Source organism: Hemicordylus capensis, chromosome 1 (assembly GCF_027244095.1).
Source record: "Hemicordylus capensis ecotype Gifberg chromosome 1, rHemCap1.1.pri, whole genome shotgun sequence".
Lineage (NCBI taxonomy): Eukaryota > Metazoa > Chordata > Lepidosauria > Squamata > Cordylidae > Hemicordylus > Hemicordylus capensis.
Genome location: NC_069657.1, coordinates 24,644,223 through 24,670,811, shown reverse-complemented (window position 1 = coordinate 24,670,811; position 26,589 = coordinate 24,644,223). Strand labels below are relative to the sequence as shown.

At 47.3% G+C, this 26,589-nt stretch overlaps 1 protein-coding gene across 23 annotated transcripts in view; it reads right to left on the bottom strand.

Moving 5' to 3' along the window:
- Window positions 1-26,589, bottom strand: part of BEGAIN (brain enriched guanylate kinase associated) — a 359,789-nt gene that overhangs the window by 182,291 nt on the left and 150,909 nt on the right. The window contains exon 1 of one of the 23 annotated variants that reach the window (XM_053284659.1): window positions 3,453-3,543. The exons of the other annotated variants lie outside the window; for them this stretch is intronic. The gene's annotated coding sequence lies outside the window, so the exon portion shown is untranslated. Of the gene's footprint in view, window positions 1-3,452; window positions 3,544-26,589 lie in introns of those variants that run through there. 23 annotated transcript variants of the gene reach the window in all.

The window sequence follows — 26,589 nt, the reverse complement described above, 5'->3', positions numbered from 1 at the left end:
CCTCGGGGGTCTCTCCAGAATGCCCCATGTGCATGTGCGGGGCACCCTGGAACTTCCAGGGGCCAGGTGGCCCCCAATCCCTGTAGCCCCTACCTGCTCCGTGACAGAGCTGGCAGTTGTGTGGGTGGCCGCCCCGGTTGCCCAGGGCTTGGAGGCTGCTCGTGTGTGGGGAAAGTGGGCTAAGCCTGCTCTCCCCACACAAACCCTCCTGGCGCTACACATGAGTCGTGTAAAGCGCCTCACTGTGTCAGATCATTGGGTCAGAACCCGTTGCTGGGGAGCAGCAGCAGGTGAGTGAATAACTGAAAATAATATGAACGGGCATGCCCTCACCTCTTGCCTGTGGGCTCCTTAGAGGCATCTGGTGACCCACTGTGTGAAAGAGGATGCTGGAACAGATAGGCATCGGGCCTGATCCAGCAGGTCTATGGCCCATCAAGGTAAGCACTGACCACTCTGGCAGCAGCTTGTTTGTTTGTTTCAGACAGGAGACTTTCCTCGTGGTCAAGGGAGAAAAAGGAAGCATCCAACCAGTGCAAAGCAAGCGCTTCATGAGCTGGAGAGGGTGAGGGGGCTGCCGAGTGTTCCGTCCCAGCACTGGTCACAAAGATGCGCTGGGTTGGGGGAGAGTGTGGCCAATGCCCACCAGCACGCCCAACCTCCATGGCAAGGTGGGTGGGAAGCACATCAGGGCGAGAGGCAATGAGCAGGGTGGCAAAGGGAAGAGAGCTGGTCTTGTGGTAACAAGCATGACTTGTCCCCTTAAGCTAAGCAGGGTCCACCCTGGTTGTATAGGAAAGGGAGATTGGAAGTGTGAGCAATGGAAGATATTCCCCTTAGGGGATGGAGCTGCTCTGGGAAGAGCAGAAAGTTTCAAGTTCCCTCCCTGGCTTCTCCAAGATAGGGCTGAGAGCGGTCCCTGCCTGCAACCTTGGAGAAGCTGCTTCCAGTCTGTGTAGACAATACTGAGAGAGAAGGACCAATGGTCTGATTCAGTATATGGCAGCTTCCTATGTTCCTATGTTCCGAAGGGGAACACTGGGGCCAGGGGGAAATATTGGCTGGGGCCCAGGGACATTTGTCCCTCACCCCACTCCATTGCCCTTGCATGCATGGCTCACAGGTTTGAAAGCAGCAGCACTCTATAACGTAGACCACGCTCACAAAGTGTACATACACTCTTGGTGAAGCACCTTTTATAATCCCTTCTAGCAGGTCATGATGAGGCCACATGCTGCTCTTGTGAAGCTATCTTTTAGAAAAGATTCCTTGTGTCCGACTGATGGGCTTGCAGCATTTTCAGTGTTGCTAATAGCTGTTAGGCGCACGTAGCACTTTCAGAAGCAACAGCCTCTGTGTCTTAACAAGACAGATACAGTACCTGCGCTCCTCTAATGTGCCCCTGAAGTGCATTAGGAGCATGTAAATGCTGAATAAACTAAATGAGCCAAGATCAAATATCCACTGCAGAGAGCAGGCTATGAATTCAACGGAGACAGATCATATCATCTGCCACACTCCCAATTTGATGCTTTAACATTAGATTCCCGCCCCCCTCAGAACAGCAGCTGCTGGGAAGCAATGGCAGGAGAGGGCTATTTGCCTAGCTGTCACACCACTAGGCTTCCCAGGAGCATCGGGTTGACCACTGTGGGAAACAGGTTGTTTGACTAGCTGGATCATTGGTCTGGTCCAGCCGGGCCCTTCTTATGTATATACAGTACCAGGGCTTTTTAATCTTGGGTCTCCAGATGTTGTCAGACTACCACTCCCTTTAGCTATTGTGGCTGAGGATGCTGGGAGTTGTAGTCCAACAACATTTGGGGACCTAAGGTTAAAACCCCTTGGTATAAACAGAACCACAAGCTTGTTGTTTAAACAAACCTGCACTATGAGGCAGTCCAGTGATCTTCACTATTTTTCTAGCGGGCAAAGAACCCTCAGCGTGAGAGCCCTTTCCCACTGTGCTCCGCACAGTACTGCAATTTTCTCTGTGCTGGGAGGGCCCTTTAGGAGAGATGGAGACCTCACGTAGGAGCTCTAGGAGGAAAGCTCTGGGAAGGGCTACGCTTCCCACCACTCTGTGCATGCCTTCCAATATGGGGCAGGGGCTCGAGAGGGCTCTGTTTCCCTTAAAGGAGTGCCCCCCTCCCCAGCAATGGGCAAAGCCCAGCACTGCATGGGGAGAATGGTCAGCAGCGTATGGTGCCAGAGGGACCGTGCAGAGTATTCAGCTTTGGCTGAAGCTTCTCACAGGCCCAATAAAAATTAGTCAATGAGGAGATTCTCACGATCAGCAAAAAGCGAGCTAAGGGAGCCTAGCCCGCTTTTTGCTGATCGTGTGCTCCCGGCAGCAAACCTTCTTAATTCCCCCTCCCCTTAGACGAGGTTAGCGGAGCTATTTGATCGTCTATTTGATTGTGTGTTGCTGCGGCTGAAACAAGCCTCCCCCCGGGGGACTCTCCAGGATGGAACTTCTGAGGGCTGTGTGGGCCCCGAACCCTGCAGTTGTGTGGGTGGCCAATCCAGCCCCCCAGGGCTGCTTCCCTGCTCGTCTGCAGAGAGAACGGGCTAAGCGGGATCCATTTTATTTATCTTATTTATTTGTTGTTTCTCTGTGTAAACCGCCCTGAGCCATTTTTGGAAGGGCAGTATAGAAATCGAATAAATAAATAAATAAATAAATAAATAAATAAATAAATAATAAGCCCACTCTCCCTGCAACCCCCCTAGAGGCGAGTCTTACTGATCATGAGACTCGCCTCAGGGAGTCACACTGAGGGTTGTTGGGGGCTGCCACTGGCCTGCAGGCCTTACAGTGAAGAACACTAAGGTAGTCTGCATTCTTTCACTCAGAGGCACAGGAAGCAAGCCGATGGTTCCATCCGCCACATACAGCCATGCTGTGGGCAGTATTACTGGCACTTTGGTCAATGGAACAACCAAGGTTTCACTTCTGTACGCCTTGTTAGTGGTCAGTATCAGAAAGAAGACCGAATTGCTGGGATCTAAAGTGCATTTACATGCCAGGTATTTAAGAGAACGTCTTCTTCGCTCTGTGCCCCACCGCCCATTGAGGTCACTTGAGGAGGTCCGTCTCCAGTTGTCGCCAACTCGTTTGGTGGCTACACAGAGACGGGCCTTCTCAGCTGCTGCCCCAAGATTGTGGAATGCGCTCCCTACTAAGACACGAGCCTCCCCATCTCGGGCAATTTTTAAAAAACTTCTGAAAACACATCTCTTCAACCAAGCTTTCTCAGCTTTTAAAAACTTGTTTTTAAATTGTTTTGGCTATTTAATTGGTGTTTTATAATGTTTTAATTAATTATTATTTTATGTAGTTTTATAATTTCTGTTTTAAGTGTTTTAATGGTGTTTTAATGTAAACCGCCCTGAGCCTTTTGGAAGGGCGGTATACAATTTTTAATAATAAATAAAATAAATAAATTTACCTGTCAAAGACGGCTACTTTGGCTATACGATATCAAGTGTGTAAGGCCTTAAGTCCCAAAGGGCAGTCTATAGGGCCCAATTACCTTTTCCCTCTTGCCTTTTCTTTCCCTGCCACCCTCTACCTATTCTCTGTCCCAGCACTTATTGGTCACTCTCAGTGCTAGCAGCAACTCCTTCCTGACTTCCATGTTTCCTCACAATCCTGTGCATGAACAAAACGTGGCAACTGGGACAAAAGCCCTTCTGGCTCCCAAGAGAAGTAAATGCTTAGAAGGCAGGTTCATATGTTCACTTTATGTTCTCTTCTGAACACTGCCAGGCAGGGAATTAAAGAATGACAGCTGAAGGATGGTTGCACTCTTTTAAGAGTGAACTTTTACCTTCATGGGCTAAAATACTGGCTGGCATCCATAACACTGTGTGCACCATGTAATGTTTCATGTGTGCTGTGGGGAGAGGCGATTTCTGCCAATCTTCCCTTCCTTCTGCAGCCCTTGGTGCCTCCTGAAAATAGGTCCCAAAGCAGAGGCAACTCCTCATTTGAGGCAGAGGGGGCATTGCCCCCCCTCCTCGCTATCCCTACATTCTCACCAGCCCCCCATTCTCTCACCAAACATACCATCTCTTCATCTCTGACTTTCCCTCTGTGTGTCTGTCTCTCCTGCTTGAATGTTGCTTTTGCTTTTTCACTGCGTTGCCTTCAAATGCAGTAATTACCACATTTGGTCACTATCCAAATTGCATATCTAGTGTCTCAGCACCAATCAGGATACATCTTTCTTTTCTCCCCCCTCCAAGGGTGGGCAAGGGCTAGCCCAGCCCCTAACCAATCAGAAGTCGGAATAGCTTGCAGGTACCTATTCTGACCAATAGCCAGCAAACGAGGCGCACCCAGTCATTTGATTTCCTAGGGTCCTTCTAGGCATGCTCTCTGGAGATTTGTATGCAAAATGGGAGCACTCAGTCCTCCAGCCTCCTCTTCTCCAGAGGAAAGCCAGCCATTTCCTCATGACTCTACCCTGACCAAGCCCTCAGGAAGCATTGGATTTCTCCAGCATTTGCTGGGAGCTCTTTCCTTTTCCTTTCCTTTTTAAAAATGCCACTAGCAAATCTTGGCAAAACTCAGAGATCTAAATGAGGGGGAAAGGGGGGGATATGGTGGACTGGCATTCCTCTGGGTAGTTATTTTACTAACAAGCAAGCAGCCCCCTACCTTCCCTCTGTGGACTTGAAGCAAAGCCCCATGCTAGCTCCTTTCTCTTTCTCTGACTCTTTTACCTCTCTTGAGGGTGAAAGAGAGAGGTTGGGTGGGGCTAATAGCTCCTCCTCCTGTTCTCTCAAGCTTTTAATTAGAATTAATTTTAATACTTTTAATAATTTTTTTAAAAAACTTGTTTTAATAATTTTATTCTATTGTTTTTGTCATGTATTTTAATTTGTGACTTTTAAATATTTTAAATTTTGTACATCACCTAGAGATAGACATATCAGGTGCTATAAAATATGATAGATAGATAGATAGATACTAGCTTCGAAATAAAACAAAGCATTTTAATTGAAATTATGAATTGGACAACTTCAAAGGTATTAAATATATTCTGTTTGGAATGTGTGTGTCTTTAATGCAGAAATATGTTTTTATTTTTTAAGAATTCTGAGATTATTGCCTCCTCTTCATGGGTAACCTAACAGGCACAGCTTGGAAACCAGGCCAGTCCAAAATAGCCAAGTAGCTCCACCACTCTATAGTCCTTATGCCAGTTTCTAAGGCTCTTCAAACAATCAGTGTGAAGAGCCGAAAAGGGTTCAGTGGAGAGAGCGACTTTGACCTGCTTTCCCTGCAGACAAGCACATAACCCTTCTCGGGCGGGCAGATTGCCCGCCCCGATGAACGGCGGCTAGAAACTGGTGCTCCCATGCCTTGCTGGATCTCGCCCAGCAGCTCCGGGAGTCAGGTGAAGGAGAGCGCTAACATGCGGTGCCCCACCCCCGGAGCCCCAGTAATCCTGGGATCCCCCCTTCCTCCTGAGTATGTCCACCGCAGCTGCAAGCAGCCGCAGCAGACCCACAACCAGAAAAACTGAAGTTAACGGAGCGCTCGCTCCATTAACCTCATTTAAAGCAGTGGCTCCGCCACGCCACTGCTGGAAGCCACATTGCTCCCTTACGTTCTCACGTCCAGCAGAAACTGGGCTGGGCTCCCTTAGCTCGGTTCCTGCTGGTCATGAGAATAGCTTCTGTTTACTGTTGGTTGTTTATTTTGTGTTTAACCTTGTGTGTGTGTGTGTGTGTGTGTGTGTGTGTGTGTGTGTGTGTGTGAGTGGTAGTAGTACTGAAAGGAGATGTCCTCAGCATACGTTATTTGGACAGGTTTGTGATTTATATGGCTCAATTTTCAAATCTGATAAAGGGTTCTCTCAAGTAAATGTTGCGTAGAACGGTGGCCAATTCTATACAGTCAATCTATATATCTATATATTTAATTCTCTAAGGCATACCCGTGGCTAATCCTGTGTGTGGCAGCTCTCACGAGAGTTTGTAAGCAAAAGCATCTGACTGGGCAGTGGGGATTCCATATGGAGATAGGGAGGAGGAGCCTAGGATGGTTAAGGTCAGTTGGAATGCAACTGTTAGCTGGTCAGAAGATGTTCTTGACTCTATATAAAAGGACTAGTGTTTCAGGCCCGTTGTGATAACGGGCGCTAGTAGGGGAGAGTTCCCCCCCGCCCCACTTCCTCTGGCCTCCCCCCCCCCACGCCCTCCCAGCTGGCCGAGACTTCCTTACCCAGAGCAGCCCGCGACAGTCGGGCGATCAAAAATCCATTTTTTGCGAAGAAGAGAGGAGCTCCGGAACAGAGCTCCTCTCTGTGCTAAGCCAATGCCCAAACTGCTGCTATGGACGCAAAGGACGCAATAGGCGTCCTTTGCGTCCATAGCAGCAGTTTGGGCATTGGCTTAGCACAGAGAGGAGCTCTGTTCCGGAGCTCCTCTCTTCTTCGCAAAAAATGGATTTTTGATCGCCCGACTGTCGCGGGCTGCTCTGGGTAAGGAAGTCTCGGCCAGCTGGGAGGGCGGTTGGCGGCCATGGCGGCGGCCGCGGAGGCATTCTTCTGGGCCGTTTTGGCCCTTAATCATTTGCGGGGGGGGAGCGGGGAAGGAGTATTTGGGCAGCTGGGAGGGCGGGAGAGTGGGCGGTGGCGGTGGTGGTGGCCGGGCAGACTCTGGGGGCGCCGCTGCCGGTCCGGTCCGCCCCCGCCTCACATTCCCGGCCGGTCTCCCCGGAAGGGCAAGGGCCCCAAGGACTCGCAGCCGCCTGGCTGCGGCGGCGGTGCCAGGCCTCGGCGGCGGCTCTGCCGCCACCTCGGCCGGCTTACCCCGTCACCTCCTCCCCCCGCCCGGCTTCGGCGGCGCGGCTCCACCACCGCCTTGGCCGCGCTGCATCCTCTGGCCGAGGCGGCGGCTTCGCCACCGCCTCGGCCAGTCTCCTCCTTCCCCGCATTCCCGGCTTCTTCGGGGCGGCCGCTTCTGGCCGCCCAAGATGGCCACCGGGTGCCGGCCCTCATGTCTCCCTTGCCCTGTTCTGCGCCTGCGCTTCGCGCAGGCGCAGAACAGGGCAGGGAGGCACGAACACACGCTTGGTGCCCGTCCACGGACGGACACCAAGCGTTTTATTAGAGAGGATAGTGGGCAGGGGTCTACAAAGAGAGGGATCGTGAGGGAGGAAAGAGTCCCTTCAGGAGAAGGAGGCTGCTGTTGTGTGATTTAGATGAGGAAACAAGATGAACAAGATCTGTTAACTCAGGAAGGCACAGAGAGAGAGAGAAAAAGAAAGAAAAAAAGTAGGGAAGGGAAGACGGAGGGGGAAAGCAAGTGGAGGAGAGAGAAAGAGAGGGGAATAAAGACAGAAGGAAGGGTGAGGGATGGGCCCAGAGATTGTGAGCCCTTTGGGGACAGGGATCCATCTTATTTATTTATTATTTCTCTGTGTAAACTGCCCTGAACTATTTTTGGAAGGGTGGTATAGAAATTGAATAAATAATTATAATATAATATAATAATTCATGCACATAAATGCACCAACATACACCTATGTATTTTTTGTCTGTGCATATGCGTATCCTTGTCTGTGCACACATACTTAGTTGTCTAAACAATTAAGCACCACCTAGAGATGTCTATATCAGATGGCATAGAAATATGATAGATAAATAAATAAAATAAATAAGCAAGGGTAGGAAATCTTGGCCTTCCAGCTGCAGTTGAACTACAACTCCCATCATCCCCCACCACAGGTGGGGGATGATGGAAGTTGTAGTTCAACAACAGCTGGAGGGTCATGATTGCTCACTCCTGACGTAGAGTCACATTCCATGATATCTAGAAACAACTGTGTGGCAGAAAAGCCTCAGAACTGGGAATCTGACAGCACTATTGCAGAAGTTATGTTCATTGGTGAAGACTCAGTGGAGAATAGCAGGACAGTCTGCAGGAAGTGTCTTTGACAGAGAGAAGAGAAATGGGTACCCTTGATCAGGGTCTGGGTTCTAGAGGAGGCTAGACCCTGACCGCCACCGTGAGGATAGCTGGCCTTGTGGGAACAAGCATGAATTGTCCCCTTTGTGGCGTGTGCCCTGGTTTACGTTTGAATGGGAGACTACATGTGAGCACTGTAAGACATTCCCCTTAGGGGATGGGGCCACTCTGGGAAGAGCATCTGCATACTGGCAGGCAGAAGGTTTCAAGTTCCCTCCCTGGCATCTCCAAAATAGGGCTGAGAGAGACTCCTACCTGCAACCTTTGAGAAGCCGCTGTCCATCTGTGTAGACAATACAATGCTAGATGGACCAATGATCTGACTCGGTAGAAGGCAGCTCCCTAAGTTCCTATGATGACTCACTTCATTTTTCTCATAATTAGCCACTTTTTACATCATCTAACATAATACAACTTCTGTATGACTTGAAATTTTGAACTGCATAAATTATTTTAGAATTGCACATTTCGTGGGGAAACTGCACATTTTGCATCTGGTTGCACGTTAAAAACAAAAAATCCTGGTGCAACCTCCTTCAGGCCCCAGCATGCTAAATGAGATTGACTTCGAACAGTAAGCAGCTACAGAGGAAGAATTATCACTTTCCAACTAGAAGTCTTTTTACACCTTTGACTCTCTTTTACTCCCCACCTATGTTTAAGCTCCACAATTGCCACGTTCATGGCAGGGTGGGGTGGGGCATTCCACTCCAATTCACATTGCATTTCAATTTGTTCCTAGCACACCAGCATGGTGACCCCAGCCTTGCCTGCCCTTTGACTCCCCGTTGCCATGATTGTTTTTGTTTCTGTGGTTGCTAGAAGTGCTCAGAGTTAGGTCCTGGGCTCTGACCGCTATTGAGTCTAGTTATTTGTCCTACACAATTCCATTCACCGACCGCTGGACTCATCGACTAGATATACTCTCCAGTTGTTGACTGCCTTTTATTTTTAGACTGATCTTTGACCCTCAATGGGATAAGGGAACATATTCTTGGCAGTCTGCAGATCTCATGGCAATTTTAAAACTGAAGTAGGTGGTAAAACCCCTGCAGTGCCAGGCGCTTGTTATTGACCTTGCTCCGACAATAAGAACTTAACCATTATGTCCTTTGAGAACACAAAAAACTTCTCATTGTCCAAGCAATATGAATTTCAGCAGAGAGATATGCAACAGTTCAGGCCCTTTGATAAGCTAAAGGCTGTGGATTTGCAAAGCCTTCTGTTTTTATGGATATTTCTGCATTGTTGAAGAAAATCATGGTACATTTGGGGCATTTATTCTCAAAAGCGTACATGCAATTTTCATGAGGGCTGAAATTTCCTATTTGTTAGTACGTTCAGATATTTTGCACTGAGCCTGAACGACTGAAAGGCAAAGAGCTTTTTAAAATCAGTATTCTTCACTGCAAGGCCTCGGAACCAGCGGTAGCTCCCATTCACTCTTCGTGCAGATCCTCAGTTGTTAGACCTGTGCTAAGCTTGGCTGAAGACAAATACTATGCACAGCACCCCTTGGCACTGTGCAGAGGCAATCATTCCCACTGCACGTTGCTGTACTTTGCACAGAGCCAGCAGGACTCCTTTAAGGGAAGCAGAGCCCTGTTGAGCTTCAGTGCCATCTTGGAAGGCACACATAGATTGCTAGTGAATGAAGTTCTTCCCAACACTCTCCCCACAGAGTGAAATGAGGAAAGCACTAAGAACGACTACACATCCCTCCTGTTCATGTATGCCTTTCCAGATGTCACTAGGGTTCAACAGGACTCAGTGGCCTAATTCACACAATCGCTTGAAATCTAGGTTTAATCTGGGTTACCATTACAAGATCGGCATGGTTGTGTGAACCCATGCCAGGGCAGGAATCTCAGTTTCATCTTGCGCCATAAACCACGTTGGCATGGATTCACACAACCATGCTAATGTCAGTAATCCACATGAAACCTAGATTCAATCAACTGTGTAAACCAGGGCATTTTAAGCCACCCCCTCCCACACCCCAGCACTGAGAAAAGCACAGCGCTGTGTGCACATCAGCATAGGGGGCTGCAAGCTGAAGTGTGGGGGAGTTTTTTTGGTTGTTTTGTTTTTGCCAAAGTGGCCTCAGCTTAAAAAGCTGTGAAGATCTTTGTTTTAAGTTATTGAAATAAGTGGGTTGTAGTGCACGTGCGCGCGCACACACACACACATCCTTTCCCTGGGTAAAAATAAAAAAAATTAAAGCCTGTACTAGATAAGCAGAGAAGTGGCTTCATTGTGCATGGTTCTCAGTTTCAAGCACTGACCTTTCTGTGCTTAACTAGCTCCCTATTCAAAGTCCTAACTGGCTTGTAGGTACATGTCATTGGTTCCCATTCAAAGTGCTGTTGTGCAGAATGCCAGCTGTTGCTCAGTGGACCAGGTTTCATTGTGCAACCAAACATTGCTCCTTTTTTCATTATTATTATTTTTGGAGGTGGGGGGGATAAAACCATCCTTAAGTGCCAGGTAAAGTCTCCTGTGTCCTCTCATGGTTTTAATAATATCAGAGGTCTTTATTGGTTTTTTAGCTACTTACTCCTAAGATCTGTAAAGAGTGCACCTGAAAAGGTATGAGGCAAAGACTATTCACCCCCAGCACAGTACCACCAGTGACTGTTGCTGGTGTCTAGCTTATGTTTCTTTTCAGATTGTGAGCCCTTCGGGGACAGGGATCCATTTTATTTATCTTATTTATTTGTTGTTTCTCTGTGTAAACCACCCTGAGCCATTTTTGGAAAGGCGGTGTAGAAATTGAATGAATGAATAAATGAATGAAAAGACATGTTTGCAATATATGTATGAAAGATGTATGTGAAAAATGTATGAATATATGTATATATATGAAAACTGGATATATGTTTTAAATATTAAAAAGTATTTCACACACACACACACACACACACACACACACACACACACACACTGCAGATGCTTATTTTATATTTAAAACATATATCCAGTTTTCTCCTCTGACAGAAGGTGCCCAAAGATGCTAACAAAATACATGGATTAAACAATCTAAAACAACAAATAAAGCAAATCCATTTCAAAAGTGCCAAAGGAGAAAAACTGACTGGCTGTCATGTCCCACAGCATAACACAGTTGGGCAGATTCACCAACGTTGTTGCATAGCTCTAAATTACCTGGCGATGCTGTTGCAGAAGAGAGCAAGTTTTGTGTAAATGCAAGTTGTATGCTACTTCTGTTGGGAATAACTGAGGTTGCATCCAGCATGTGAGAGACAGCAGTACCGACACTGCCCTCTTGCTCAGCAGTGTCACTGGGTGATTTAAAGCCCCATAGCAGCATGGGTAGGTCTGCACCACTCACATTATACTGCAGGACACGTCAGCCACCGGCATCTCTCCAGGGTCTCAGTGATGGATCTTTCTCAGTGACAATGCCAGGGATTGAAACTGGGTCCTTGTGCATACAAAGCGGGTGTTCTGCCACTAAGTTACAGTCTTCCCCCAGTATAATGTTGATGTAAAGTCAGCTGCTTCACTTCTATTCCAGCAGCTCCACTCTTTACATACAGTGGTGCTATTGATAGAAGCTGGCTGCTTTGACAGGCCTTCTTGCCGGCTGCGGAGGGTCCCGAGTACTCATCTGGTCGTGAGGCTGAGAAGACGGAGGCAGTACAGCTCCTGGGTACAGACAAAGCCAGGGAGAGCCAGGACACCCAGGAATTCACAGACCATGGATGGCCCAGCATGGCCCAACAGGTTGCCTCCTGGTGGTGAAGTGGAGAAAGCAAGGCCTCAAGAGCTGGCAAAACAGGCAACAGCTGAAGGAGGGAGGATGCAGACAGCTACACTGGAGAGGGAAGAATCAGAAGGGTGGTTGGGATTGCCCTAAATTGGGATTGCCCTAAATAAAGCAGGGCTTTATTTAAGGCTTGAATGGCCAGGGATTAGGAGGTCTGGAGAGATGGGAGTGACTCGGACCTAGAGATTCCTGGTGAGGAGCAGTTTTACCCCCCTCCCTGACAGCTGGTGGAGGAATAGGGTGAAAATTAACCCCTTCCCAGCACTTCTGAGGCCACTTTCACAAGCCTATGAACAGGAACAGAGGAAGGGACTAGGGATGTGCATGGAACCAGGTGGGGGTGGCATGAGGGGGTAGGGTGCCAATTTAAGGGCAGAGGAAGGTGCACTTACCCCTCCCCCCACTTTCCCCCCGCTGGCACTTGTTGCCTGTTAAAGCCTTTGGGGCGGCAGTGTACCTCCCTGCTGCCCCTTCCCCCTCTTCGGCCAGAAGTGGCTGGAAGTACCGGGTGTGCGTGCACATGTTGCGTGTGCGCCCACACGTGAAGTGTGCACACACATCTGGTACTTCCAGCCACTCCCGGCCAAAGAAGGGGGAGGGGCGACACTGCTGCCCCGAAGGCTTTTACAGGCAACGAGTGCCGGTGGGGGGGGAAGTGGGGGGAGGGGTAAGTGCACCCTCCCCCACCCTTAAAGTGGCACCCCCAGCCTTGAACTTCAAACCTCCCCCCCCCCAGTGTTCGAACCTGTTTGGAGGCCTGTAAAAGCACCTCCGAACAGGTCTGTGCACATCCCTAGAAGGGTTGGAGACTGTGATTCAACGCCAGTTTGTGACATGCTTGATGTGGCCTTCTGCAGATGTGTGCTTAGCAAAGAATGAGGTCTTGCTGAAGCTCCCAGTTGAGTGTACACTCAATGGCTAACCCAGGCTTGCTGCCAGATAAGGTGGCAGCCATGAATATCTTACGACCGGCCTAACCCTGCTTGGGCTGCCTCAAGCAGGGTTAGGCTGCTTGTGAGAAGTGGAGGGATCCTGGCAGATCCCTCCCCTCCCCTCCCACCTAACCCTCTTAATAAACCCCTCTATTAGCCTAGGTTAAGGGTGATCTTGTACCCTCAACCCGGCTACTGAGAATCACAGAGTTGGGCGCCTAGAGCGCCTGTTGGAGGGGGGAATGCTGCATGTTACATTGAGGGATGCCTGGAAGCCAGAACAACAGTTCTGGCCCCAGTTCCCTCCACCCTGCTTCGTGCTTCATGGAGCCGCACGGAGCAGGGCTGTCCATGAAGGTGTGTGGGAGGCGCGCCGAAGCCAACCTGCTTGGTCGTCTGGGGGTAAGGTAAGTGAAAAGCAGCCTTCCCCTTGTACCCTCCCCACCTCCCCTGGGCGATTGTGAGCTAAAGTTGTGCATTCTAGAATTTCCAGGTACAACAAGACTGTTAAAACCCATTTAACAAAGTATTTATCCTGGGTGCAGGCCCCTAAGTCAGCATCAAGAACATAGAATATTATTGGTTCAGCTCCTAGTATCGCTAGCGGGAGGCTGAGAAAAATCTGTGTCCGAAACCCTGGAGAGTGGTGGCCAGTCAGTGTAGACAATACTGAGCAAGATGGACCAATGGACTGGCTTAGTCTAACACATGTTCATTTGATTTGGATCCAAATGCACATGGCTCTTTGGATCAAGCCAAATGAATTTTGAGTTCCAGCAGGGCAGCTTTGGGATTCTTAATCCTTCCAAAAACAAAGTTGGATTGCCTGATGGGGTATTTAACCAGGGGTTCTTACTGAATACAGAATAAATTGACTGTAAAACAGCAAGGTCACTGCATGATGGAGGTGTGTGTGAAGATGGCTGGCTGCTGTGAAAAAGGCAAGAGAAGCGACATCCTATATAGGAGAACCTCGTTATTTGCAGAAGTGCTGTTCTGTGAATCTATGGAGAGTCTAATAGACATCAGTTTTCAGTATCCACAGATACAAAAGGAGTAAAACCCACGTATCCACAGTTCCTAGAGGGCCAAAAGTGACCACAGAGGTAACTTCCACCCACCGTTTTGTCTAAAGGAGCCATTTTGTGGCTCATTTCTGGAAAGAATCAAACTTTCCTCTGCAATTTTTCACGGTTTTGGTGGGCATTTCGTCCTTTGGGAGACATTCCTGGGCACATGCGGAGATTCCTGGACATATGCAGACCCTGCGGAGCATGCCACCGTAAAGTTTTCTTGCCATTTTTGGCCATTTTTTTGCTGCTTCCCTCTACCCTGGAACCTAACCCCGCTTTCCCATAGCAATAATGCCTCGTTACTTGTGGTTCAGTTACTTGTGGTAGTAGGTGAGGAACGGAACACCCCCCCCCCCTTCAAGTAGTCACAAAATTGGATTATGTTTATTGAAGAACAAATCTATTTTACAAGTTAGTGAATTGGATCACATTTTGTCAGATTGATTATTCTCATTGGCTTCAGCACTTTTTATAAAGCTTTCAAATGCATGCAGATACGATTACATAACGGGACACTTTCCATGAGTTATTATGTTGTTTTTGTAAGGATGGGTGTAAAGACTGGACAAAGAATGAACACTATAGCATGGTGTAGTTGATTTTGACATTTGGCAAAGATGGATGATAGGTGATGGACCTTCCATTTCCACTTGGTGATTCAATGGGATGTTGCTTGCTAACAGACATGTAGTTTTAAATTTATAGCACCAGTTTCTTATAATGGAATAGATTCATACATTCTTAATGTGATAGAGCCACTGCCAATTTAAAGTCACCTCTAACAATTAACTGGAGGGTTTTACTTTAAGCACTCATTGCAAGATCCCTGCTTGCATGTTTTCTCTGAAGTCATTCACGGATTGTATGTCTGATTAACCCAAGGAAAGAAAATTGGTTTGTAAGATGGAGCAATACTGTGGAAGCCAATGGGAACAACCTTGGATGGTGTCAAATAAGGAAATGTCCAGCCAATGTCAACATAATACAGACTATTCCAAAGTGAACAGCAGAAGGCTGAACTAATCAAACTGAAGGGAAACTTACATTGGGAAAAACTGTAGTAAAGCTTATTTCTTTACTACCAGCCTTTATATCCCACCCCCACCCCATAATCCAATGGCTAACAAAGAAAAAATACAATAATTATGATATCAAATTTCAACAGGTAAAATGGTTATCTTAAGAGAGCGCCTTCTTCTGCATGATCCTCACCGCACGTTAAGGTCATCTGAGGAGGTCTGTCTCCAGTTACCACCAGTTCATCTGGTGGTGACTCAGAGGCGGGCCTTCTCTGTAGCTGCTCCTGGGCTGTGGAATGCACTCCTGGCAGAAATCTGTAATTCAAGATCATTACTGTCCTTCAGGAGAGCCCTTACAATCTATCTGTTTGGCCTGGCCTTTCAGGGTTTTAAATGATTGAAAAATTGTTTTAAAATTGTTTTAAATGGTTGCCCTGGTTCTCCAGGGTTTTTTAGCTGTTGAAATGTTTAATTTGTTTTATTTTGTTTTTATAGTTTTGATTTTAACTGTTCACTGGTTTTAATTGTTTTTACCTTGTTGTAAACCTCCCTGAACCACTTTGGAAGGGCGGTATATACTGTAAATCAAATAAATAAATAAAATAAATAATAAGACAGAAAAACCAAACTCTCTCTAATTAACTAAAACAATATGTCATCAAAAGCCTTATGCTTCTCTCAGAGGAGAATCTTCCAAAAGGCAGTACAAAAGGCCCCATCTCACATGGCTGCCAGGTAAATGTCAGTCAAAGATGGGCTCTAAAACAGGACGCCTGTGGCTAATCTAAGGGCTCTGGTAGGTTTATATGGAAGTAGGCAGTCCATTTATCAAGTTAGTAATCTGTATAAATCACTCTCTGTGTGAAAAAAGATATCCCTGCCTCTCCAACCCCCACAGTCTCCCTTCATGATTTCTTTAGTGGTTTTCCAGTAATATCAGACTTGGCCTTTCTTGGGAGAAGGATACTGCAGGCCTTGACAAATTTTCTTTGCTTCTAGGAGTGGACTCCAAAATGTATGAGCTGAACTGTCCTCTGCTTTAAGAGGGCAGGGTGTGGACTCGCCGCCTTGCTTGCCCACTGCTTGGCTTGCTCACTCCTCCTTCTGGTCACACCTGTCTGGCTCAGGCAGGTGATGGATGGATGCAACCAGGAGACGCAGCAAGCAAGCGAGGCAGGAGCAGGTTCTCTCCATTCTCTTCCCAATTGCATCCATTTGGCTCAGGCAGGTGATGGACCGACATGACCAAAGGAAGCAACCTACCCCCATTTTGCTTCTTCATTCCTCCTGGTTGTATCCATCCCTCATCTGGTTCAGGCACCATGCTTAAGTTTCCAGGTGCCATGACAAGCTGGTACCTGGGAACTGTTAAGCCCCTGGGATACTGGATTAGGTGGACTCTTGGACTGATATAGCAGGTCTCCTTTTATGTTCTTAAGTTCCTAGTCAATATTTAGATTGTAAGTTCTGAGCCATTACAGAATGGTAGAAATACGAGAAGAACTACCAATACTTTCCCCTCTTCCTCTGCCCATGGCATGCAAGAAAGTTTCAGCCTCTGCTTGATAGCAACAGAGATGGTCACGGCAGGCAAGCAGGCTGGCCCTAGCCTTTGCAAGAGCCAGAGTACCATAGCTACCATTACTGCCACAGCACTCTCCCCTTCTCCCTCTCTCTCTTTTTCTCTTCTTTTCTCCTTCCCCTCCTCCTCCTAATAGGATGCAATGGCAACTGCTGAACCTTGCTTAAGCCTGTGCCAAGGTCTAGCAAGGGTACATGAGATGGTATAAATCCAAAATAACTTGAGTTTACTAGATCAACAAACTATGGCTGGGTTCACACAGTCATGAGCATCCAGGAGCTTTCCCAGATGGGAGACTTTACTGCAGCAGGAAATGTCTAAAATTAAGCCATTTTAAGCACTGCACCAAAGTCCTACTTTTTAAAGATACATATAATGTGCAATAACTGCAAATCGTCAGGAGTAAAGCTGAATAATGCCATTGGCTGTATGAACAGCACCTTCTGTCATCGTCCTGACCTGTAAATGGTTCCCTTGTATAAGCTCCCCCCACCCCCACCAAGCCTAAGTGAAGCGAAGTTGCATTCAATCACCATTTGGAAAAACTCCTGGATAAACAGCTAATTAGAATTAGTGAGCCCTGTGGAGCTGGTTGTGAAAACCCAGAATTTCAGGGCAATCTTGGCCATCTGCTCCAGTTAACCAGCATTTAGTCAGGATTGATAACCAGGATTCAATCCTGGTTAAATATCATTTAACCACAGTGGTTTAATCAAGATTGCCCAGAAATTCTGGGCTCTTAAAAATCAGCCCCACAAGGCTCAGAGATCCTTGTTAACTCTTAATCATGATCACCGTGATTGTGTGAACCCAGGTTGAAAGTTATTTCTTGATCCCTGCTCTTGTTGTTGGTTGAGAAATACAGAGGTTGTTCTCACAACCAGTCCTAGCCACAAAGAGCTGGTCATGAGAGCCACTGGGATTGCTCCTGATCCTGGTGCTCCTCTTCCGGGTAGCCCGGGTTTTGTACCCAGGCTAAAAGAGAGGTAGGAGGGCGTGTTTGAGCGACCAAGTCCCTAGTCATGTGGGCGACCGAGCTGCCAGCAGCTCTTATTAAAATGCTGGCAGCCATTTTAATCAGAGGCAGGGGGAAAGGAGCGACCCAGCCCCAAGGATTTCCACAATGCACAGTGCATTGTGGGATTCCAGGAAGCCGGGCTTTGCTCCCCCAGCCTCCAGATCTCTGCACTGCTAGCCGTGACAGCAGTCATGTGGATGTGCAAGTGGCACAGCTTGGCAGCAATGGGCTGTCATGTGGGGGAAGGTAGGTTGTGTCCTGCCTCTCCCCCCTCCAGTCCCATGGAAAATGGTCGTGAGAATGATCTTATACTGTTGCATTTTTAAAATTCACAAGGTGATTAAGGGTTAAGCTAGATGCCACTGTAAATATGCAGTTCGCACTGAAAACGGCCACCCCACATCTCCTTTCACCTCCAGGATGCCTAGCAGAATGTGCCTCTCGTGTTGTGATGTCACTTCTTTGCTCCTACCTTTGGCTGCTGTCAGGGTGGGTGAGAAATCACAGATTATCTAGGAACACAGGAAGCTGCCTTATACAGAGTCAGACCCTTGGCCATCAAGCTCAGTATTGTCTACACAGACTGGCAGCAGCTTCTCCAAGGTTACAGGGCAGGAGTCCCTTTCAGCCCTACCTGGAGATAACAGGGAGTTAACCTCAGACCTTCTTCATGCGAACATGGCTCTTCTACTGAGCTATGGCCCGATCCCCTAAGGCAGGGGCAAGCTATGTGTGGCTCTGCAGGTGCTGCTAAACTACAGCTCCGATCATCCCCAGCTGTAATAAATTGTGACCGGAGGTGATGGGAGTTGTAGTTCAGCAACATCTGGAGAACCACATGTTGCCTATCCCTGCCCTAAGGGGAATATCTTACTGCACACACACAGAGTCTCTCATTCAAATGCAAACCAAGAGGGACCCTGCTTAGCAAAGGGGACAAGTCACACTTGCCACCACAAGGAACATGAAGAGCCCCTGGTGGTGCAGTGGTAAAACTGCTGCCCTGTAACCAGAAGGTTGCAAGTTCGATCCTGACCAGGGGCTCAAGGTTGACTCAGCCTTCCATCCTTCCGAGGTCGGTAAAATGAGTACCCAGAATGTTGGGGGCAATATGCTAAATCATTGTAAACCGCTTAAAGAGCTTCCAGCTATAGAGTGGTATATAAATGTAAGTGCTATTGCTATTGCTATTGCTATTGCTACATTCTACTAGATGATGTGGAAAATGTGTGAGGGCACTGTCTGCTGTTTCTGATGACAACTGTGCATTTACAGGAACATCTCCCATCTACACCACTGTCTTCCTAATGACAACATTAGCACATTACATCCTTTGAAATGAAATTAATTCCTTTCAGTTTAGTGTGTTACAGGTTTGAGTGTTCTTCCTTTACAAATGGGGAGTAGCAGAGGTATGATATTATTTGCTCAGTGACTTGGATTAGATGACAAATGCTCAACAACTGTCAACAAAAGAGCTTTTTTTTATTTTAAAAAAAGAAAGTAATTAATTGAGATAATGCACTTAATCTTCAAAGTGCTGGAATAGCACAAAGCTAATGTGGAGATTCCCATAATGATTAATTGATGCTCTGTGGTTCAGGGGCATAATTATATTCCAGAAAACTTGTTGCACGCAGTTTCCCATAACCTGCCATTTATAAGGCAGCCTTTAACTGAACCTAGAAATGCATGTCCCCCCTCCAGTTTGCCCTGAAAATAAATTGGGCAGTTCAGGAGTTCCAATAGAACACTAAAACCTTGAGCTCAAAAAACCTTGAGCTAATTCAGGAGTTCCAATAGAACACTCAAAAAACCTGGAGCGAAGCTTCTGCTCCTCCTTCTATACCACCCTTCCTCAGCACTCCTTATCCTGGGAGAGGGGAAACGGTTAACAAGTGGCAGAGAACTCCTTTCATTTGCTGCCAGAGGCTGACCCGGGTCATATGTAACGCGGAACCCTGGATTCAGTGGCTCCGCGGCTCCGTACCCTCCTCCGCCTGCTCTCCCATCTGCATTCAGACACCAGGGAGAGCAGTCTCGCTGCAGTTTGGGCCCCACTCAGGAGTGTAACTATAATTGGGCAAGGGGAGACAGTTGTCTGGGGGCCCACTGCCTTGAGGGGACCCCCAGAGGCAAGTCACATGACTGACTCCTCCAGCCGCGCACCCCCCCCCGGGCTTCCTTCAGTTGTATTCATCCTCCGGAACTGATGTGAGTGTTAAGACCTGGAGCTACCAGAACAGCATGTCTTTCTCTAGTACCATTAAATGACTTGCATCGGCCACAATTTACAAAACCTTAAAAAAAATGATTTAGGATGAGTTCTATTGTGGCACATAGGATCTATATAGCTATATAGCTATATATCTATATCTATATCATGGTTTTTGTTACCACTATTCAGCCTCATTTAAGATTTCTTTACTTCATGAACTGAGCTTCAGTGATGGGGGGCATTTTAAAATCTTCTCTTGGGGCCCACTCCAACCTTGCTGTGTGCCTGGCCCCATCTCGCTGACTCTGCGGTCAGCGAGACAGCAGAGAGACGGGGAGCTGGCTGTGTGGTCTTCCTACTACGCAGAAGGACAGCCTGCACAGCCAGTTAGGCTGGAGCAAGGGAGGTGTTTCCTCCCTCAACTCTGGATCTGTGGGGCCCATACTGTGGTGCCAGCATTCATACGTAATGCTGGCACCACAGAAATGGAGTTTGTGGTGGCGACACTTCAGTCTGACTCTGACCAGAGTGGGGTTTGGCGAGGGAAACCACGGGTCACTTCACTGCCGCCCCTGCCTGGTTTGGGCATTCTTTGGCCCATTCCTGGCCTTTCCCCCTCATGGTGGCCATTTTGGACGCTGCTGTACATGCACGATGGGCCTCTGCATGTCCTGTGTCATGACCCGGCGCTTTTTGGCAAAAGGAAGGCCAGCGGGGGTGGGAGGGAACCCCCACAGACCCCAGCGGCCTTGCCAGGAGGAGATAAGTCATTAAAAAAAAATCCCTCCGGGGGGCTTCTCCAAGGCAGCGGGGGTCTGTGGAAGTCCCCCCCCCCGTTGGCTTTCCTAATGCCAAAAACTGTCGGCTCAATACACAAGCCACGCAGAGGCCCATTGTGCATGTGTGGCAGCCTCCAAAATGGCCACCACGAGGGGGAAAGGTCTGGAATGGGCCAAAGAATGCCCAAACCAGGCAGTTTTTGGAATAAGGAAGGCCAGTGGGGCGGGGGAGGCTCCATGGGTATCCCCCCCCGTGGCCTTGGAGAAGTCCCCAGAGGGGATCAGTACTTAATGGGAGACCCCCTGAATGGCTGGGGGGGGGTATTAGTCTGGGATCCAGCCGAACCGGGTGTGGTTCGGCTCATCCCTGAACCTTCGATCCGAACAGGTTTGATGTTGAACTGGTTTGCACATCCCTATTTAGTATAAGGCAGCTTCCTGTGGTTCTGTGTAAACATAATGGTAATTTTGATCCAAGGTGTCTGGAATATCTTCCCTTCCTTCCCTCTTAAATATTCAATGAGGGATGCTTTGACATTTAAGATATTTTAATCCTGTGCCTGTAGTACCACTGAAAGATCTTCCTTTCTGCTTAAAGTATGAACAGTTTGCAACACAACTATTTCTCTTAATGATTTCAAGGCGCTTTGCTAGCTGAGTGCAATTAATTCTCGTGTCAGTCCAGCCTGTAAAGATGTATTAGTCTCTCCATTGTGCCAGTGGATAAACTAAGTGTAAAGCAAGCTCACTGAATACCTAAACTTTATTCCCTTTTCATTGTGCTTTGGTATGTGATCATTTAAAAAGTTAATGGAGAAAAAAGAAACACATTTCTTTTGATTCTCTGTTTCAATGGAATGAACAGAAAAAATTCTGCATTCAGACAGTGTAATGTCATTCCCCAAAGCGAGTGGATTTCAGCTGTTTGGCATTCAGGAAAAAATACAGTTGCTTTGTTAATTAGTTATATTGCTGCCTAATTGTTCTAAGACAATATTCAAATAACATGAGCACAAAAAATGAGGCTGCTTTTGCTTTCTATACATTTGTACTTAGCATTGCCAGGATGTAATTCAGGGATTTGCAGTATACCTTTAAATTCCTTGATACAGTGGAAGATGAGGAATCCAAAGAACAGCAGGAAAGTAATGTGGAAATTGAATGGGCATTTTAGTGGCGATTAGGTCATTTTCTTGTATGTATATGGCCTGTTTTTCAAAGTGCAATCCATTTTGAACTTCCTTATCAGATGGAAAAGCAGAATATAAATATCATCTGTATTTTAAATATTTATAACGTGCCTCTCCAACTCATAATGAGATCCTCAAAGTGTTGGCCATGCAAGTACAGCAGCAAACGTCAGTCTTCTCATAATTCAACTATTTATCGCTTATAACTCACTGGAAAGGCCAGGTCCATAAAACCATGGATGGGTGGAACAACAAATACAACATAACTGAAGACTATCTCTGATTATTTGTCCATCTGTTCAGGCCCCTAAGGTGATCACACTGAATCAACCACTCTCACAGACCTCTGCAGCAAAAGCAAAACTGTTTTTTCCTGTTTTCTCACATGGCCTGTCTCATTCTGAGGCCTTCTGGCTCTAACTTCATTGTAAGTTGGCAAAACCGTCACTAAAATAGACCAGACAGCACAACAAATAACAATCAGCAAAAATTATCGCCAACCAATTTAAGTCACTTAGATTGTAAGCATGCCAAAATAATAAAGTTTTAGCCTGGCAAGTACATGTTACAAGAAAGGAAGCCAATCCGATCTCTCTGGGCAGGGAATTCCACAGCCTCTGTTCCATATCAGAGAAGGCTTGCTCTTGTGTCCCTACCTAGGGCTACCATACCACTAGGGAAGGGAGTGGATAGGAGGAAAAGATACGGGAGAATGGATTTTGTCAGCTTGTCTCCCTGGCCTTGGCCCGGATATAAATCACAGCCTCCCCACTCTCCCCCTTTAGCCTAGCTTGGATAGCTAGGAGACCAGCTCTGACTAGCTGTTGGTTTGCTGCTCTGCTTCTTCATTCCATTTTTGAGTGCCTGACTACTACACCTGTGGGCACTAATTTCATCTGCCCCAGCTTGGAGCCACTGTGAGAGGCGTGACTCTGAGTTTGGGGTGCTTATAAAGCCTTTGAAGAAGCAAGACAGAAAAGGCATTGACGCTTTTGAACTTTGGAGCTGGAGAAGACTTTTGAGGATACCATGGACAGCCAGGAAAACAAACAAATGGATCATAGAACAAATCAATCCAGAATTTTCACTCGAGGCACAAATGATCAGGCTCAAACGATCATACTTTGGACACATCATGTGAAGACCCAGCTCCCTTGAGAAGTCTGTAATGCTGGGAAAAGTTGAAGGAAAGAGAAGAAGAGGATGACCAGTAGCAAGGTGGATGGACTCAATTACGACAGCAATGAATGCACCACTGAGAGACCTTAAAGGCCAAGTTGAAGACAGATCATCCTGGAGAGAATCTATCTATGTGGTCACGAAGAGTTGACACTGACCAGATGGCACTTAATCAATCAATCATAAGGACGGAAGGAGCACCGGCAGTGCAGCCGGAAGCTGCCTTTGGTGTAGGTCTGGAGTCTGTGGGGGAAGTTATACTAAGGTGGGACTGGAGGTCTGGGTTGAAGTTTGTTAGTCCTCTTTTTATTGGGTTGTGCCAGGCTTTTTGTTATAATGTGTTTGCGTTTTCTTAGACAGGGTGATGGAGGGGGTGTACACGGCAGCTCTGGGGCAGCTATTAGCTATTACTGTTGTGGTAGGGAATAGAAGAATTGGCATTGGCAGAGCAGCTGGCCATTACAGGGGAAGGGAAACCAGTAATTTAGTAACTGTTTCCACTTCCGGCTGCCCTGTCAGCTCTCTGGTCTCGGGGAGCAGTTCCAACTACCTACAGAAGCTGGCCTTGCTCCTCTGCAATGCCAGGCCAGATCAGAATGAGACTGACATCATCCATGACACGATCACAGGCAAGGGAGCCAACCTGGCTTGTATAAGTGAGACCTGGATGGGGGAGGCTTCTCCCACCAGGCTCCTCTGTTGTGGAGCAGGCTAGGGGAAGTGAGTGGGGGCGGATTGGTAGTGGTCCATAAGAATACTATTTCCCTTGCCCTGGCCCCTGTGAGACAGTTGACTTATACTGAGTGTGTATTTCTGAGGCTGGCAACTAGGGATAGATTGGGGATTCTGTTGTTGTACCATCCACCCCGCTGCCCAGCTGACCCCTAACTGAGCTGATGGAGCTGGTCTCGGAGTTGGTGTTGGAGTCACCCAGACTTTTAGTGCTGGGGGACTTCAATATCAATTGTGAGGCTGACTTGACTGGTGCAGCTCAGGAGTTCATAGCAGCCATGACAACTATGGGCCTATCCAAACTAGTTTCAGGACCAACTCATGTTGCCGGTCACACACTTGATTTGGTCTTTTGTTCAGATCAGGGGAGTGTTCCGTGGGTGGGGGATCCTGGGGTTTCCTCATTGTCATAGACAAACCACTATCTGGTTAAGGTTGGTTTTGTGGCCACAAAGGAGCCCTACAGGGGTGGAGGACGTATTAAGATGGTCCGCCCGAGATGGCTACTAGACCCAGTAGAATTCCAAAAAGCCTTGGAGGGTTTTATTGTTGGTCCTGCCAGTGATTCTGTTGATGCCCTGGTGGGAACCTAAGTGTCTCTTCTGGCCTGCTTTAAAAGTGGCCCCTTGGTATACAGAGGAGTTGTGGGGTCTGAAGCAGCAAGGAAGGCGACTGGAGCACAAGTGGAGGAGAACTCCGCTTGAAATTGACAGGACACAGCATAGAGCCCATTTGAAGGTTTATGCGGAAGTGGTGCATGAGGCAAAAAAGGAAATTCTGGTCTGCAAGCATTGCTTCTGCAGATTCGCATTCAGCAGAGCTGTCCTGGGTGGTGAGGAGTTTGGTTCAGGCGCCTTCAATTTCAAACCAGTGCCTGGAGACTTTGTTCTGCTGCGATGCTCTTAATGAGTGCTTTGAAGACAAAATCTATTCTTTTGGGGCCAACTTGGACTCCACTGTTTTTGTAGTGGAGTCCAAGCAATTCCTCTTGCAATATTAGATTGGATCAGTTTCAATCTGTGATGCCTGAGGACGTAGACAAGCTGCTTGGGGCGGTGTGGCCTACCACTTGTTCTCTGGATCCTTGCCTGACTTGGCTGCTTCTGTCTAACAGGGAGATTGTTGCAGATGGCCTAGTTAATATAATTAACTCATCACTAAGGGTGGGTAGGATTCCTCCTTGTTTGAAGGAGAAATGATTAGACCACCTTTTAAGAAGCCTTCCCTAGATCCCTCAGTGATGGATAGTTATAGGCCAATCTCCAATCTTCCATGGTTGGGCAAGGAGATTGAGAAAGTGGTGGCTAACCAGCTCCAGGCAGTTTTTAAGGAAACCGATTAACTAGACCCATCTCAAACTGGCTTTAGAGCATGCTATGGGGTTGATACGGCCTTGGTCGGCCTGACAAATTACCTTTACCAGGCAAGCGACAGAGGGAGTGTGACTCTGTTGGTTCTTTTGGATTTCTCTGTGGTATTCGATACCATTGACCATGGTATCCTTCTGGATCGCCTAGGGGAGTTGGGGATAGGAGGCACTGCTTTCCAATGCTTCTGTTCCTATCTCTCAGGCAGATTCCAGATGGTGGAGCTTGGTGATGGTTGCTCTTTGAAACGGGAGCTGTTATATGGAGTCCCTCGGGGCTCCATTCTGTTACTAATGCTTTTTAACTTCTACATGAAACTTTTGGGTGAGGTCATCAGGATATTTGGTGCAGGGTGTTATCAGTATGCTGATGACACCCAAATCTATTTCTCCTCCTCCTCCTCATCGAATGACATTCTCTCCCTATATGCCTGCCTACGAGCAGTAATAGGCTGGATGAGCGATAACAAATTGAAGCTGAATCCAAGCAAGACAGAGGATCTCATTGTGGGGGACTGGAATTTGAGGGATGAGTTAGCTCTTCTTGTGCTGGATGGGGTTACACTCTCCCAGAAGGAACAGGTACACAGCTTGGGAGTGCTCTTGGATCCAGGCCTCACCCTGGTATCTCAGGTGGAGGCCATGGCCAGGAGTGCTTTCCATCAACTTTGGTTGATTCGACAGCTACGTCCATTTCTTGAAGAGAACATTCTGCATGCAAGCATGTAAGTGTTCTTCCCAGAGTGGCCCCATCCCCTAAGAGGAATATCTTACAGTCCTCACATGTAGTCTGCCATTCAAATGCAAACAAGGACAGACCTTGCTTAGCAAAGGGAACAATTCATGCATGCCAAAGTGGTGATTCTCTTTATATTAAGCAGAGGGAGGAGAACTGGCCCTATTCAGCACCTCATCCCTCACGTGGCTGTTGCTGGTGTCTACCTTGTGTTTCTCTTGATTGTGAGCCTTTTGGGACACAATCTAGGTAAACTACTCTGCAAACCTTTTGATGAAAAGCTGTATATACAGTAAATAGTAGTAGTAGTGGCAGTAGCTTTCTAATGAGGAGTTCACAAATGCTTTTTTATGACTCAATAATAATCTGTACATGTGAGACAGCCACCAGAGAGAAAAAGCCACAGACAGAACAGAGCTAAGCATATCACTGGACATAATCTCCCACACAACAGTTTTCAATTGAGGCAGTTCCTATGTTCAATTGCTGCGAGGCAGTGAGTGATTTACATACATGAGCGAATTGATCTCTATTCCCACAGGCAGTGCACACGTGTCATAAGCTGTGGCTGTGCTGGTGGCTGTTTTTTCAGTGGGGGCGGTGGGGGGGGAGCTGTTCTGTTCCCCTTCCTGAACAGCTGATTGGTGTGAATGCAGATAAATTAACAGGGCTCTGAAGAACGTGCTGCACCCATGCCTGAATAAGGCTGAAAGCTCCCCCATTCAGCTAGGATAAATGCACAGAAACCAGCTATTGCATAGGAATAGCACCTGGCTGGATTGGGGGAACCATTTTGATTATAAAAGTGCAGCTCTTGAATCTACCCCAGGAAATACCTCTTGAACACCTGTGGGTTGGATCATGGCCACCATGCACACAAGACAGTTACATTTTAGCTCTACTCACATGTTCAATGCACACACACTTTATAGATCTGCATGTATGTATGTATGTATGTATGTATGTATTTATTTGATTTTTATACCGTC